The sequence below is a fragment of the Anticarsia gemmatalis genome, chromosome Z (genome assembly GCF_050436995.1).
Source record: "Anticarsia gemmatalis isolate Benzon Research Colony breed Stoneville strain chromosome Z, ilAntGemm2 primary, whole genome shotgun sequence".
NCBI lineage: Eukaryota > Metazoa > Arthropoda > Insecta > Lepidoptera > Erebidae > Anticarsia > Anticarsia gemmatalis.
The window spans coordinates 21,235,392-21,250,931 of NC_134776.1; the positions used below are offsets into that span (position 1 = coordinate 21,235,392).

Genomic DNA, 15,540 nt, shown 5'->3' on the forward strand with positions numbered 1-15,540 from the left:
TTTATTATAACAATTATTTATCACTGAATAGAATCCTGGGCCAACTATCCTACAGTATATGACCACCGCACCCGAGATCAAGAATAAAATTACATACATACGAAATAGCTGCGTAATATTTCCAAACTTTTTAGCTTTCCTCCCCTAGTTTTTACAAGACAGCGAATTGGCATGTTTCCATATAATACAAATGTCCACATACTCTTGGGAACAAGTTTATATTCTCGTGCAGATGTCTCTGTATATTGATGTCCATCTCACGTTCAGAAAACGACATAATCATATATTATTCAGGATAAACACCTAAGTTTTCTCGTAAAAGCCAGTTTGTTTATCAGCTAGTGTTAAACTTTAATGAAGGTGCAACAACGTGGAAGTTTCGGAGGTATTTTGTTACAATTTTTATTAATAACTTAGAGACAGTTTAAGTGGAAGCGAATTTTAAATGGCTACCGGTATGGTACTTTAGGTTTTTGATGAGTGAATTTTTGTGGACCTATTTTAGATCCTTGTACGATACCTAATGAATTATGTTCAATTTTAATAATACGATTCAGTTATTCATTTGTATTATTTCCTTTATTTAATTTTTTTAACTGCGTGCAGTTTTTTTTTCATAGTAAGCATAACCAATCAATCCATAAAAGTACTTATTTCTTTCCCGTATTATTATTTGGAATCTTTTATACTGCTAAATAAATAACAATCAAGCGAATTCGTAACAGATTTTAATAGTGTCGTCTAATATCACTGCATTATTTCAGAGACTAATACAATTATCTCACGAATGTTGCACAAAAGCATCATACTACCAGGTTAATGCTATCAAAAGCCTTTGTCAAATCCAAAAATTCCGAAACAGAATATTTAATATTAAAACTATGACGTCGAAAGATGAGTTTTGATATTGTGAAGCAAATTTCGAAGCTTCTATAAAGGTACATCGCTTGCTTGTTAACGTGTACGGTACATCTATACTAATATTATAAAGCTGAAGAGTTTGTTTGTTTGTTTGTTTGTTTGTTTGTTTGTTTGTTTGTTTGTTTGTTTGTTTGTTTGTTTGAACGCGCTAATCTCAGGAACTACTGGTCCGATTTGAAAAATTCTTTCAGTGTTAGATAGTCCATTTATCGAGGAAGGTTATAGGCTATATATCATCACGCTACGACCAATAGGAGCAAAGTAGCAATAAAAAATGTTTAAAAAACGGGGAAAATCTTGCCCCATTCTCTCATATGTGACGCAAGCGAAGTTGCGCGGGTCAGCTAGTGTGTTATATTGGTTTTCCTCAACGGTTATCGATTTATGTAAATAAAAGCATTATGATGCGCATGTTGCCGATGGGTTTTCAGACCAAAGTCATTTGCGATGAAGATTAATTAATAAAGCATAAAGGACATTTTGAGTGATATATTTATTTTAGAAAATTGCTTATAGTATTAACAGTAAATCTATAATCTTATTGATTTTTTTTCATAACAATAACAATTTGGAAACGCATAAAAACCAACTTTATACAATCTTTTGATTCAATAGAAGTAAAACTACTACAAACTTAACTATTTACAATAACAACAAATAAAGATGGATACGTACAATATTTGTAACTGATATTTTTATTCACAGAAATCCTAGCGGTACTCAAGTCAAAGGTCGTTGACCTAAAACCATAATGTACCTACGTAAAACCGAATCCACCGTTTTCATTACCACGGACTCTCCGAGAGACGATACAAGTGATTATGGCTGAATATTTTATTCTGCTGCCGTCATTCATATCCTAAATCATCCCGGTCTGTGGTCCGGGATAATGAATAGCCACCCTACAATTTCCCGGGGGTGTCGTAAACGACTAAGGGGTTGTATTAGAAATGGTTTCTAGCATCTTTCTGAATATACATCTAGCTTAATATAAGAATTTTAGTAACAAATATATTCTTAAAGCTAATAGTGTGTTTAAAAATAATAAATCTAATAGTTATGTATTGTAAAAAACTTATTATATAACGTAGTGAAAACAATTTCTAAACCACTACTACATTCTTCTATTTCACTAATCATAGCGCCTTACACGTAATTTGTCACTCACACCAGACACTTTTTACTTCAGTTATTAATTATTGTATTTCTAATCCAGTCCAAGTATGGACTGACAGGTGTGAAAGTAAACAGAATCGGATGAACCAATACTCCAACGATCTTCTTGTCGTGTAACAACGGGCTTCCCAAATGCACATAATGATAAACTGTCGTCGAACACATTTGAGGAGTGACACAAAGCAGAGGTAAATTAGCTCTTTTTTTAATAAATTCATTACAAGAATAAACCATACCTTTGCCAATTTGAACAGGAACATAACCTAATATGCTAAAAAGTTCTTGATAACTCGTCTTGCTTCCGCCTGCAAATGTCACTTCTAAGCCACTCAGCGTCAAATGGTCGACAGCAGATAGCTTTCCGAGCTTGAATACCTTAATGGGCTCTACACGCAATAATCCTATATTATTGGGCGGTTCGAACGGCGGCGGCGACCTAGAACGCGCAATAGCGCGTTCTAGGTCTTCGAATGGATGAAGTGTTAAAAACTGTGGATATACATAATTTTTCAGCACTTTACTCATATATTTCGTTTCTAAAGGAGACAGTGTGAAATTTTTATACCAAATATATAGATGGTGGCTATGGCCTCTCTGTAACCTTGTGGCACACAAGCCAGAAGTAAGCGTCCATTGCTCAGTTATAATAGAGCTGGTGCATGTAGACTTGAGTACTGAGTTGTCTTTAATCCACAAATGCACAGCAATAAAACGATAATCGTCGATTACGAGGTTTGTATTGTTCGGTAGGATGATGTTGTCACGGTTAGAAATGGGGTAGTTTTTCAAGAAAGGCAGTTTTTTCTTGGCCACGGCGTTGACTGTCAACCATAACACTGCGAGAAATTTGAACATGTTACCGTGACGACATTGGGCGCACGTGTAGTTGCATTGTACTCGTAAATAATTGTACTTGTTGAATCGTAAATATTTTATTCGTCGTTTGATTTGTTTTATCGATTTATTGTAATTGTAATAAATATTTATATTTCAATAGGCATACGCAGAGCAAGATAAGTGGGAATACGGAGGTTTAGGAATTCAATTGGGTGATTCTTTTTTTTTGTTTCAGCCGTAAAAGTTGCCACGTTTTTATTGTTATTTAACAAAAAAAACATTTTATTTATTGTAATGATTTGTCAACATAGACCATGATCTGCCCTCAAGAACATGAATTAAAACTAAAACTATACTAATCCACAAAATAAATAAGCTAAATTGAAACTATTCCCCTGTTGGTATCAACATGTAGAATTAAAACAGAATTGTAGAGAGCTTAAACATTCCACTATTGGGAAGTTTGAGTCAGTTGGGAATGTACCGCCGTATTCCCAAAGGATCCGTTTGACGGAGCGAAATGGGAATTGTGACGTATGCACTAATTGTCATGTTATGGGTAAGTTAATTTCAAATTATTTGAATGTACAGACAGCAGTTTAAAGTTATGCTCGTGAAATTGCATGGAGCAGTTAGTTTATGATCCCCGAGGAAACTGATGAAAGCACTAATGTTTTTATTAGCAGTTTAGTTAAACTATAAGTTTGTGGTCTTCATATTTTAATCCTGTTTTATGGCAGAAGACTTACCTTCGTTTATGGATGTGTTTACCGATTCATAGCTTCTTTTATGTATGTAACATGTAGCGACCTGTTCGCAATCGCATATATTTACTGAATTTTTTTAACCCATCACTGTCCCAGGGCTCTTCTAGGGCTCTCCCAGGGTCCCAGGTCTTCAGGACAAGGGCTCCTCCCGAACAAGTGAGGGGTTAGGCCTTGAGTTAACCACGCTGGCCAAGTGCGAGTTGGGGACTTTGCATGCCCTCAATAAATGCATTAAACAAATTTTATGTATTGTAAAAAACTTATTATATAACGTAGTGAAAACAATTTATAAACCACTACTACATTCTTCTATTTCACTAATCATAGCGCCTTACACGTAATTTGTCACTCACACCAGACACTTTTTACTTCAGTTATTAATTATTGTATTTCTAATCCAATCCAAGTATGGACTAACAGGTGTGAAAGTAAACAGAATCGGATGAACCAATACTCCAACGATCTTCTTGTCGTGTAACAACGGGCTTCCCAAATGCACATAATGATAAACTGTCGTCGAACACATTTGAGGAGTGACACAAAGCAGAGGTAAATTAGCTCTTTCTTTAATAATTTCATCACAAGAATAAACCATACCTTTGCCAATTTGAACAGGAACATAATATAATATGTTAAAAAGTTCGTGATAATTTGTCTTGCTTCCGCCTGCAAATGTCACTTCTAAGCCACTCAGCGTCAAATGGTCGACAGCAGATAGCTTTCCGAACTTGAATACCTTAATGGGCTCTACACGCAATAATCCTATATTATTGGGCGGTTCTATTGCGCGTTCTAGGTCTTCGAATGGATGAAGTGTTAAAAACTGCGGATATACATAATTTTTCAGCGCTTTACTCATATATTTCGTTTCTAAAGGAGACAGTGTGAAATTTTTATACCAAATATATAGATGACTATGGTCTCTCTGTAACCTTGTGGCACACAAGCCAGAAGTAAGCGTCCATTGCTCAGTTATAATAGAGCTGGTGCATGTAGACTTGAGTACTGAGTTGTCTTTAATCCACAAATGCACAGCAATAAAACGATAATCGTCGATTACGAGATTTGTATTGTTCGGTAGGATGATGTTGCCACGGTTAGAAATGGAGTAGTTTTTCAAGAAAGGCAATTTTTTCTTGGCCACGGCGTTGACTGTCAACCATAACACTGCGAGAAATTTGAACATGTTACCGTGACGACATTGGGCGCACGTGTAGTTGCATTGTACTCGTAAATAATTGTACTTGTTGAATCGTAAATATTTTATTCGTTGTTTGATGTGTTTTATCGATTTATTGTAATTGTAATAAATATTTATATTTCAATAGGCATACGCAGAGCAAGATAAGTGGGAATACGGACGTTTAGGAATTCAATTGTATAAACATTTTTTCGTTTATGATTTGACCTGACCAAGGACATGAATTAATATTAAAACCTTAGAAATCCACAAAATAAATAAGCTAAATTGAAACTATTCCCCTGTTGGTATCAACATGTTGAATTAAAACAGAATTGTAGAGAGCTTAAACATTCCACTATTGGGAAGTTCGAGTCAGTTGGGAATGTACCGCCGTATTCCCAAAGGATCCGTTTGACTGAGCGAAATGGGAATTGTGACGTATGCACTAATTGTCATGTTATGGGTAAGTTAATTCCAAATTATTTGAATGTACAGACAGCAGTTTAAAGTTATGCTCGTGAAATTGCATGGAGCAGTTAGTTTATGATCCCCGAGGAAACTGACGAAAGCACTAATGTTTTTATTAGCAGTTTAGTTAAACCATAAGTTTGTGGTCTTCATATTTTAATCCTGTTTTATGGCAGTAGACTACTTACCTTCGTTTATGGATGTGTTTACCGATACATTAATCTTATAGCTATGTACTTTAATATATCTTACATGTAGCGACCTGTTCGCAATCGCACATATTTACTGACATATATTTGTTTAACCCATTACTGTCCCACTGCAGGGCAAGGGTCTTCTCCCGAATAAGTGAGGGGTTAGGCCTTGATTCCACCACGCTGGCCAAGTTGGGGACTTTGCATGCCCTCAATAAATGCATTAAACAAATTTTAGGCATGCAAGGTTTCATCGCGATGTTTCCCTTCACCGTTATATATTTTACTAGCTGACCTGCACAACTTCGCTTGCGTCATAATTTTCCCCGTTTTTGTAACATTTTTCGTTACTACTCCGCTTCTAATGGTTGTAGCGTGATGATATATAGCCTATAGCCTTACTGGATAAATAGGCTATCTAGCACTGAAAGAAATTTTCAAATCGCACTAGTAGTTCCTGAGATTAGTGGGTTCAAACAAACAAACTCTTCAGCTTTATAATATTAGTATAGATTTATTAAAAAATATATTTCATCCATTAACCAGATCGGTGAAGGTCGTTGTATATCTTATACTAAAGAGGAAAAGTGCAAAAAAATATTGAAGGCGAGATGCTTTTATCCCAGTAATTAGCGTCAAAGGTCTCTGTCGCCGGAGATTTCTTGTCGCCGAGCCGTAATAAGAAAACTTTGGTTTTAACGTGACGTTAATGCTATCTACTTATTTAATGACTTTGACGACAGAATCTTTAGTGCCTAGGTTTTCAGACGCACTACTATGTTATATTTTAGTTTAAAGGGCTATGTGCTTAATAGTGAGACAGTAAATGGTTACTTTATTATGGGGATGAAACTGATAAAAATACGTTAATTTGCTAATATTTTACGTTATTTGTACCATTGCCGTCGATTTCATAGATTAATTGTGCTCACTACTGTCTTTTATTAAAGTATTTGTATATCTGTTTCAATCTATGTATTGCAAGGTCTATGGCCTATAATGCCTTTGTGACCAAGTAAGTAAATTATCAGTTGTTGTATATAAACCAATGTGAATTCAGCTAACAGTTTTAACAGTCGTTCTTATATTCCACATATTAAACAAGAACACAGAGTTCTAAGAAAAAATATATCTTAGTGTAATAAAACGTGGATTTTAAATCATTTGACTAGACATCTTCCAACACACAAAACCTTTGCACGGCTTAAACGCCACATACCCAAAATAAAACCATACATAACATACCCACGAAACCCTCGGGTAAAAAGAATTCTTGATAAAAAACGCAATAGATACTAGCTGACCGGCCGACGTAAATACCGGTGCGGTACCGCAGCAGTAACGGTGCGTTATGTCGACGGCTGCCTCCACCGGCTTCCCACGGGTGTGTTTATGCCAATTCGTATCCGATCGGCCTTCAACAACTTATTTTATTTAGTTTTCGATTTGTTTCAAGGACTTGTAAAAGTTTTATTTGCTTAGTCTTATTAAATTAGGAATCAGTTGTCACTGTAACTGTTGCTTAGTGTGTTATTGATTTTTGTGGGAAATTAAACAGCCTTTTTGCCAAACTTCATACATTTTTGGTACATTTTCTTGTTAGCATTCGCTTTTAAATTACTTCTTTGCAAATTATACTTAACTACTAGCAAATTTCCGCAGCGCTAGGATAATGTTTTTTGTCGAAAAGAGTATTGTTCGAGCCTTCAACTACCTCCATTCTAAATTTCATGAAAATCACTTCAGCGATTTAGCTTTGAAGCGAAAAAAATAGACAGTCCTTTGCAGTTATAACTTTTGTCCGATAGCTAAGAAATATTTTTATGGATTGAAAATATAATTACATATTTTATTAAAGTCGGATCATTCCCAAAACTGCCAATGAGAGCAATTTACAATCTAGGATCATCTTATTCAATATTTCAATAGTAAGTTATATCAAAAGTGTGTTCCGGTCGTTTTGTATAATACTGCAGCCGTTAAACTAAGTTGAAACGCTTTGAATGGCTCCAACAACTTTGACAGTAAGTTTGGACACGAACCGCATTGAAATTTACCACCGACTTGTATATTGTAAGAAAGTCGGTGTTATTTTTAACCGGCTTTAAAAAACGAGTTGAGTTTCTCTTGTGTCGGCCTACCCCTATGGGAAGTGGGCGTGATTTTATGTATTATGTTCAAAAAGGGGTTATATAATAGTATTTTTTTTGTCTCAAACACTTTTGATGGTTACTTTTGTTTAAAAGATATTTCTTCCCATGCAGTCTCATTTAATTTTTATTAAGATTTGGCGAGTAACCTTTGAGATGTCCTTAAAAATGCGTAAATGTGTAAATATTAATGATAATATGATTATGATGCGTACATACATATATATCACGCCTTTTTTCCGTAGGGGTAGACCAAGGAACGCTACTTAGTACGATTCTTATCATCACTCCTTATACTTCATTCACATCCATACATCTCGTCATACAGGACCGCCGGGAATGATGATAATTTTGTGGTACATTAGGACGATTTTCGTTAAAATCGGCACTTCTAGAACAGTTATTGTATGTTCTGAAGATAAAACTAAAGCATCAAGTTGAACCCATAAACCCTTTGAAATATTCACATTTCTCATACAAAAGCAGGGAAAAAAGAATATTTTTACACTAAGACAATACGAAATCTCTCTTACTCACAAAAATTCAATAGCGACTACGTATTGCATAGTAAAATAGACTCGAAGTAGATTGAGGGAGCGAAGCAAAACATTCTATCTGTTCACTACATACTAAAATAAACCTTACTACGTACTTCACTAAGTTGATATTCGAATACGCGTGTACAAAACGGTTGAGTTCTGAAAATCATCTTGTTAACTTTCAAAGTAATATCTGCTGTATTGCTTGCTGTTAAAGTTGAATTTTCTTTGATAGAATTTTGTACTTATGACGTTTTATTATTGAAAAGAAATATGTTAAAGGACCCAAAGATCGTAAGTATGCTTCTTATTGTAGAAGTGTCGACAGTGATATAGGTTCGCTTAAGGTTCTAAGATAAGCCAAGTTAGCCCGCGGGCGGCTTGAACAACTCTGCCTTCTGCTTTAAATGTCAAGGTTGGGATATGAGGAAACATAGTTTGGTACAGATTTTAAAAAGAAAAAGGCTATAGTGATTCAGCGATGCTAGAAAGAATTATTCGGGTTTAAGATGTATTCCTCTGTCGTTTTTTTAAGAAATTAGTGTTTCGGCACTATCTTTCTCATAGCGTAAAGTGCTGAAAGCATTGATGCTGAAAAAATTGTGTGTACCTTATGCCAGTTGTTTGTATTTTTTTAAAAGTCCATGGGAGACTATTTTTAATGTAGGGGCTATCTCATAAAAAAGGAAGTAGTGTTTTTCTTCCACATATTAAATGTTTAACCCTCAAGAATGTATGACAGGATATTTAGATATGAATGAAGTAAAAGAAGTTTATAGGCAAATGGTAGCCTTTGATTTTTCACTACCCGAAAAAGACGTGATTTTATTTATCTGGGGGCACGGAAGTGCCCCCGCAAGTCGAGCAAAAAAAAAGCGGCACGGCCGTAACATCCTTTTCTCGAAGCAATTCGGGCTATTTTTGACACCCCTATAATTTCGTTGTGGATAAAACAAGAAGCCTGGATTTTCAGCAAGTAATTAGTCATTATATAAACACAGTATATTTAAAATTTCAGTCAATTTGAACCAGTAGTTTAAGAATGACAACTTGTTAAAATTTTGAATTTTGTCACTCACTGATTCACTGACTCACTGACTCACTGACTCACCGATCATCAAAAGTCTAAGGTACTTCTAGCAGACTTAGAAGCTTAAAATTTAGAATACAAATAGGGTTTAGTGTCTTAATTATGGGAAAAATTTAATATGTTCTAATTTCGGTCCAGTTTTCTAAATACATTAACTGCAAAAATAACTTTGTAATCCCATATAAATGTATAAGATTACAAGGTTACATTTGCAGTTAATGAATTATTACTGTAGAAAATATAATAAATAGGTGTAATTAGGTACCTACTATATGAGGCATAACGGCAGGGGGTATAGGGTGGGTAAGGGTGTTTAGCCCATGAAACTGAACAACGTTCCCAAAGGAAAATATGTTGAATTATGAAAAAAAAACGTCTTTCCATACAAATTGAACTTATGTTCGCTCTACAAAAAGAAGTGAGATGCCATCAAAAACATTCTGTAAAAACCTCAAGTCTCGCCGTAAAAAGTGGTGAGATCTATATAATACCAAGTCGATTAATCTATTTAGTCTCTACATAAAGGACCTTCTGTCTTAAGTAATTACGTATGTTATTATCATGCCAATTAAAAAAAATATATACCTTTAAAACAAATAGATCGACTTGGTCATCGCAAGAAAACACAAATTCGCCATTAACATTTCAGGAGCATTAACTTCTCGTCGTGCTGTGTAGTGTGATCATGCGATGACCAGGTCGGTCTATTTGTTTTAAAGGTATATATTTTTTTTAATTGGCATGATAATAACATACGTAATTACTTAAGACAGAAGGTCCTTTATGTAGAGACTAAATAGATTAATCGACTTGGTATTATATAGATCTCACCACTTTTTACGGCGAGACTTGAGGTTTTTACAGAATGTTTTTGATGGCATTCTATTTTATGTTACAAGGATATACAATAAGCATTCGGTCAGTTAATACGCTGCCAAATTCTAATACAATTAGCGAAACAATTTGGATTCGCAGTTGCAATTATCATGATTTAGTGGGCGAGCTGCTTGCCAAATAACTTAACAATGCGTGGTTTGATTCTCGGCCACGACAAAATTGTGATCTATGAATTGCGTACATTTTGAGTGCATTGCGTATTTATGGTTTAATTTTGGTGAAACTACGCTAAGTTTCGTAAAGTAAAATGAACTTCAAAAGAAATTTCTAATGCCTACATATTCTGGTCGAAACCTGGTATTAGAAATAGATTAACATCGATAATGCATTACCTGATGTACTCATATGTAACTAGATTATCAAAATACCCTTCACCCCTACAACCGCTATAATTGCACTTTATAAAGCAAAACTTGTCATTTTCTTCTTTGTTTACCTCTTTTTAAAGATAATGACTGTATTATACACAAAGGTGCGATTTCCTATCACTATTGTTATCCGAGCAGCTATCAACAAATTTAATTTAGTATGAAATACTGATAGCATCTTGCGTAGGTATATTTGTCAAGAATTACACATTTTTATATTAGTACTCGTAACCGTCGGTCTTGTATGACAAGACGTGAATGAAGCACAAAATCTTTACAAGGATCGTACTAAGCGGCGTCTTTTGATCTTTGTCTACTACTCCGTGGCTAAAAAAACGTGTTTTATTTTGTCAATCCTTTGGAAAAAATACATGGTTTTATATATGTTACTTTAAATTATAAACGCTCGCTAGTCCATAGTACCGACTGTATAAACCCGCGCTAAAGTTCACAATCTTTACCGACTTTGTAGATAAGTCACGATATTACATAGTAATGTAAATAAAAGTGAAGTAATAATGTGAGTGTATTCGCTCGGTGCGTGTTTGCCTCAGCGGCACACGTTTACAAGTTTCTCTCCAATCTTTGCGAGTGCTGCCGACGGTGAAATATTAAAATACATCATGGTATTGCTTTTTAAATTATTTCAAATATATACGGGTTTCTTGAAAGAGATTAGATTTTTGTTGCCATGCTTCTTATCAAAAGCTTTTGATTACTTAAACACTTGTATATGTATTTACATATATTAGTTCTACCATAATAACCTGTAATTTTTTTTAACAACTATGACACATGCAAAAGGAAACGTGTAGCTATTTGAAGAAATGAATAATGCGATAATTGACGGATATTACAATTTTAAGACCTATTAGTGAAATCGTAGTTAAAATGAAATAAAATAATCAAATTTCCGATTACTATGTACGCCATACAATTCTGCGACCATAGGTATTTAGTTAATTGATTGGAATTTTCTTTCTGTCACTAACAAAAACATTATTATAAAATATCTTACAATACATCCTTTTGATCTTATCAGCGATGTCTTGCGAAAGGGTCAGGTGCATAATACTCTTAACCGGCGGTTCTCTAAGACAAGATGTATGGATCTGAAAGAATGAGGTTGCTTTGGCCTCTGCCTATCCCTATTTGTAAAAGTCATGATTTTATGCATGTATGTATTTATCCTTTTGTCTTGAAAAAATTGGTGGTTAAATATTATTTTATAATCATTTGAAAGCAAAATCACAGCAGGTATAAGTCTTATCAAGCCCTCAGGGAAAAGGGTCTTGTTTGATAATTAATTAATTATAATTGCTAACCGTTTGATATTGTTCAAGATTTCTATTCTTTGTGGTTGCCCGGGGGTTAACCTTTTTAGGTTAATGAGTATGACCCAACGATGTAATCATTATCGTGATAAAATTTGTATTTTTTATTTTATTATTTCATACTCGTATTATTTATAGGCGTTGGCATAGTTGTAATCCATACTAATATTATAAATGCGAAAGTAACTCTGTCTGTCTGTCTGCTACTCAATCACGACTAAACTACTGAACCAATTGGCATAAAATTTGGTATAAAGATACTTTGATACTCGAGAAAGGACATAGGCTATATATCATCACGCTACGAACAAAAGGAGCAGAGTACCAGTAAAACATATTACAAAATCGGGGAAAAATTTCACCCATTCTCTCTTATTGGACGCAAGCGAAGTTGCGCGGGTCAGTCTAATATATAAAATTATCGCGTCACAGTTTTCGTTGCCATACTCCTCCAAAACGGCCTGACCGATTCTAATGAAATTTTGTGAGCATGTTGAGTAAGACTGAGAATCGGCCAACATCTATTTTTCATACGTCATAATTTAAAAAAAAATTATATGGCAATACAACGGTTCATTAGGTTTCTTTCAGTGAGCTCGTGAGGTACCCAAATATCGAGCTTATTTGTGTAGAGAAAAGATTTTATTACAACTTCATACATACTATAATGCGAAAAGACTTTTTCCCCGGCCTAATATTTACTCTAAAAACACCTTCAATATAATCTTCTTCTTCTTCTTCTTGTCGTATGGTTAGTCAACCTAGTGTCAAAGTTGTTCAAGCCGCCCTAAGGCCTTTGACGTGGCTTAACGACTGTTATCTTAATTTACAACAACCGGGACCGACTTTTTGCGTGCCCTCCGAAGCACGGAGATGCTCAGTTCAAATATCTCTATGTGGTCACCCATCTATAGAATGACCGCGCCAACGGTTGCTTAACCTTCTGGTAAGCGCATCTGGCTATGAGCGCCTCAATATTTCTATAAACACCTTTAATATAATATTATCGTTATAATTCAGTAATATTGCTTATTCGGTCGGTTGTAACAAATCGGTGGCCGGTGAGGGTGTTTTGCCGGTATGTAAACATCGTGCGAATAAACAATGGCCGCGGTCCGAGGTTCGAGTTACGAGAGGGCCACTTATCATTTGTTATATTGTGAGGTATTTTATTTGTTTCGATGTTTGTTTTGTTTTAGATATGTAAGTATTGCTTTTTTTGTGCAGGTAAGCGTTTGGAATGAGCATAAAAGTATGTGTTAAAGTTTTAAAATGTATTGTAGATTAAAAATCGTATTTTTTTTATATTGATTCAAATCAAATCGGCAATTTTTCAAATTCAACGACAAACAGGAAATGCTACACGAAAAAATTTTCAGCGCCCCTTGCGTATTTCTAAATAGCTATCTTTAGTTAAGTACTTATAAGTAACTAGTTCGGACAGATACGGACAGTCTTATCTATACTTAATATTATAAAGCTGAAGAGTTTGTTTGTTTGTTTGTTTGAACGCGCTAATCTCAGGAACTACTGGTCCGATTTGAAAAATTATTTCAGTGATAGATAGACCATTTACCGAGGAAGGTTATAGGCTATATATCATCACGGTACGACTAATAGGAGCAGAGTAGCAATGAAAAATGTTACAAAAACGAGGAAAATTTTGACCCATTGTCTCTTATGTGACGCAAGCGAAGTTGCGCGGGTCAGCTAGTCGGATATATTTTGAGGCAAAAAAAAAACTTTTTATTTCGTTTATAGATTAATAGTGTCAAAGTAATTGAAAATATATTCAAAACTCACGTGTATTTTACTTTAACTTTTTAGGTAATTAGATAAAACTATACAAAAACGTCTACCTATACTTAAAATGTTCTATTTAAATGATAATAGCCGGTACGGAAGAGTTTTTTAAAAGATAGAGAGCTCAAATACTAAGCACTCATATTTAAAGACTGGCCGGAGATGACTTATCTCTGAGATCGCTTGCAGCGCGGTGATAACAAGATAAACCTCTTTGCACTGCAATTATTATACTTATAATTATATTCTGAGGACATTATTTTTATAAGAAGCTGGGAATATAAGAAATGTTAATAAAAGTTTGTAAAGTTAGTAAGAAAATATACTAAAAGGTGGATCTAAAGTAAAATATTACGCTTATCATTACCTGAAATACAGGGTTTCCCCATTTTAGGCTCCAGTCCCATGATAGTAAATCTAAATGTCATGACTAAGGATATTTTTTTGTAGTTAAAGGGAAAAGTAATATTTATTGTAAAATGTGGTGAAAACCCTTTTATGTTCCTTTCTGTTTGCTATAATTTTACATAATTCTACTTCTTCGATTGTCTTATACGTTAGATATAATATACTTTCTTCTATTGTTTTGTAAATAATTTAACAGAATAAAATACATCTGATTTTATAAAACTAAACAATTCCTGATTGACATTAGCTACGTTTTATCTCGCGTAATAGACGGAAAATGAAAACAGCTTCCTACACAGATGCAATCTTGAAGAAGATAGAAAATTCTTTCTTTCTAAACGCCACTCCCGTTTTATAAATCGCTATATGTATTGTGTAAATGGTGCAAAAACTGCTACCTGTATCAGATCTGAGTATACCTCTATATTATTATGAAAATAAAGTTTTCGGTCGTTTTACAGTCTAACTGCTGATGAATCGTTTTTTTCAACCGGGGATTCTTTACGAGACAGAGGTAGATTTTCAATAATTAAAATAAAATTGACTCTGAGTGACTAAAACATGGGATGGCTAGGCATCGGCTTTGGAGTATACAGTAGTTCGATTTTCTGCTATTATCGACTACCGACTACCGGCTAGCTATCGAAACAATCTAGCGGACGTCGTAGAAACTAATTTGGCAGTACATTTTAAATGTCAAACTTTCGATACTCGATGATTCCAATTGTGTATATAATCGTGCTAATGTCTTCATATAGACTGAAAAGATACTTAATTTTAATTAGATTAAATTTGCACCACACGCCACACGAACATGTGCCCATTGGATATCGGACGTGTACACACGTAAGAGAGGTAATCGCGTCGGTAAGCAATAGCCGAATCGCGTGGTCACACCCTATCACTCTGCGAGCCTTATGTGAGCACACACGCAACGTCTGGATCACGGGTGTAAGTGGTCAAGACGTGGTGGTTTTAGATGTCTGTTTAGAAAAAATAAATTGTTGTCTAATCGGTAGCTATCGAAGTGGTTATAATGATATAATTTCGTGTAAAACAATAATAAATGTCTAAAATCTTAAAAAAATCTTTTTTTTTTAACTTTTTTAGGCTGTGGTAAGTTAGCGTTCTTTCGAAATATGATCAATAAATTAAGCATATATTATATGTAAATACAACATCACCCGAAACATCTTTTTTTGTATTTGACCACCAAAATTGTTTGAACTAGACATACATTAACAAGTTATTTGATTCTAAATTTGAACTGTCTAGAAACCGAAATTGAGCTTCAGAACGGGTGTTCTGAAGCTCTATTTCGGTTCCTTAATCACATGCACACAATTATTTCATCAATTGCGTACTGTTTGTCTTAAGTGCAACAAACCATAACAGTCAATCACTG

General features: G+C 34.5%; 1 protein-coding gene and 1 long non-coding RNA gene across 3 annotated transcripts in view; both read left to right on the plus strand.

Moving 5' to 3' along the window:
- Window positions 1-15,540, plus strand: part of LOC142986197 (dipeptidase 1-like) — a 253,941-nt gene that overhangs the window by 23,661 nt on the left and 214,740 nt on the right. The gene's annotated exons all lie outside the window — the stretch shown is intronic.
- Window positions 1,412-15,187, plus strand: LOC142986643 (uncharacterized). Of its 2 annotated transcripts, none has more exons than XR_012960413.1 (5): window positions 1,412-2,285; window positions 3,095-3,493; window positions 4,109-4,250; window positions 5,030-5,347; window positions 13,152-15,187. It is a non-coding gene; the product is annotated as an uncharacterized LOC142986643 (long non-coding RNA). The 2 variants fall into 2 exon arrangements; XR_012960414.1 differs by having other exon boundaries at window positions 13,752-15,187.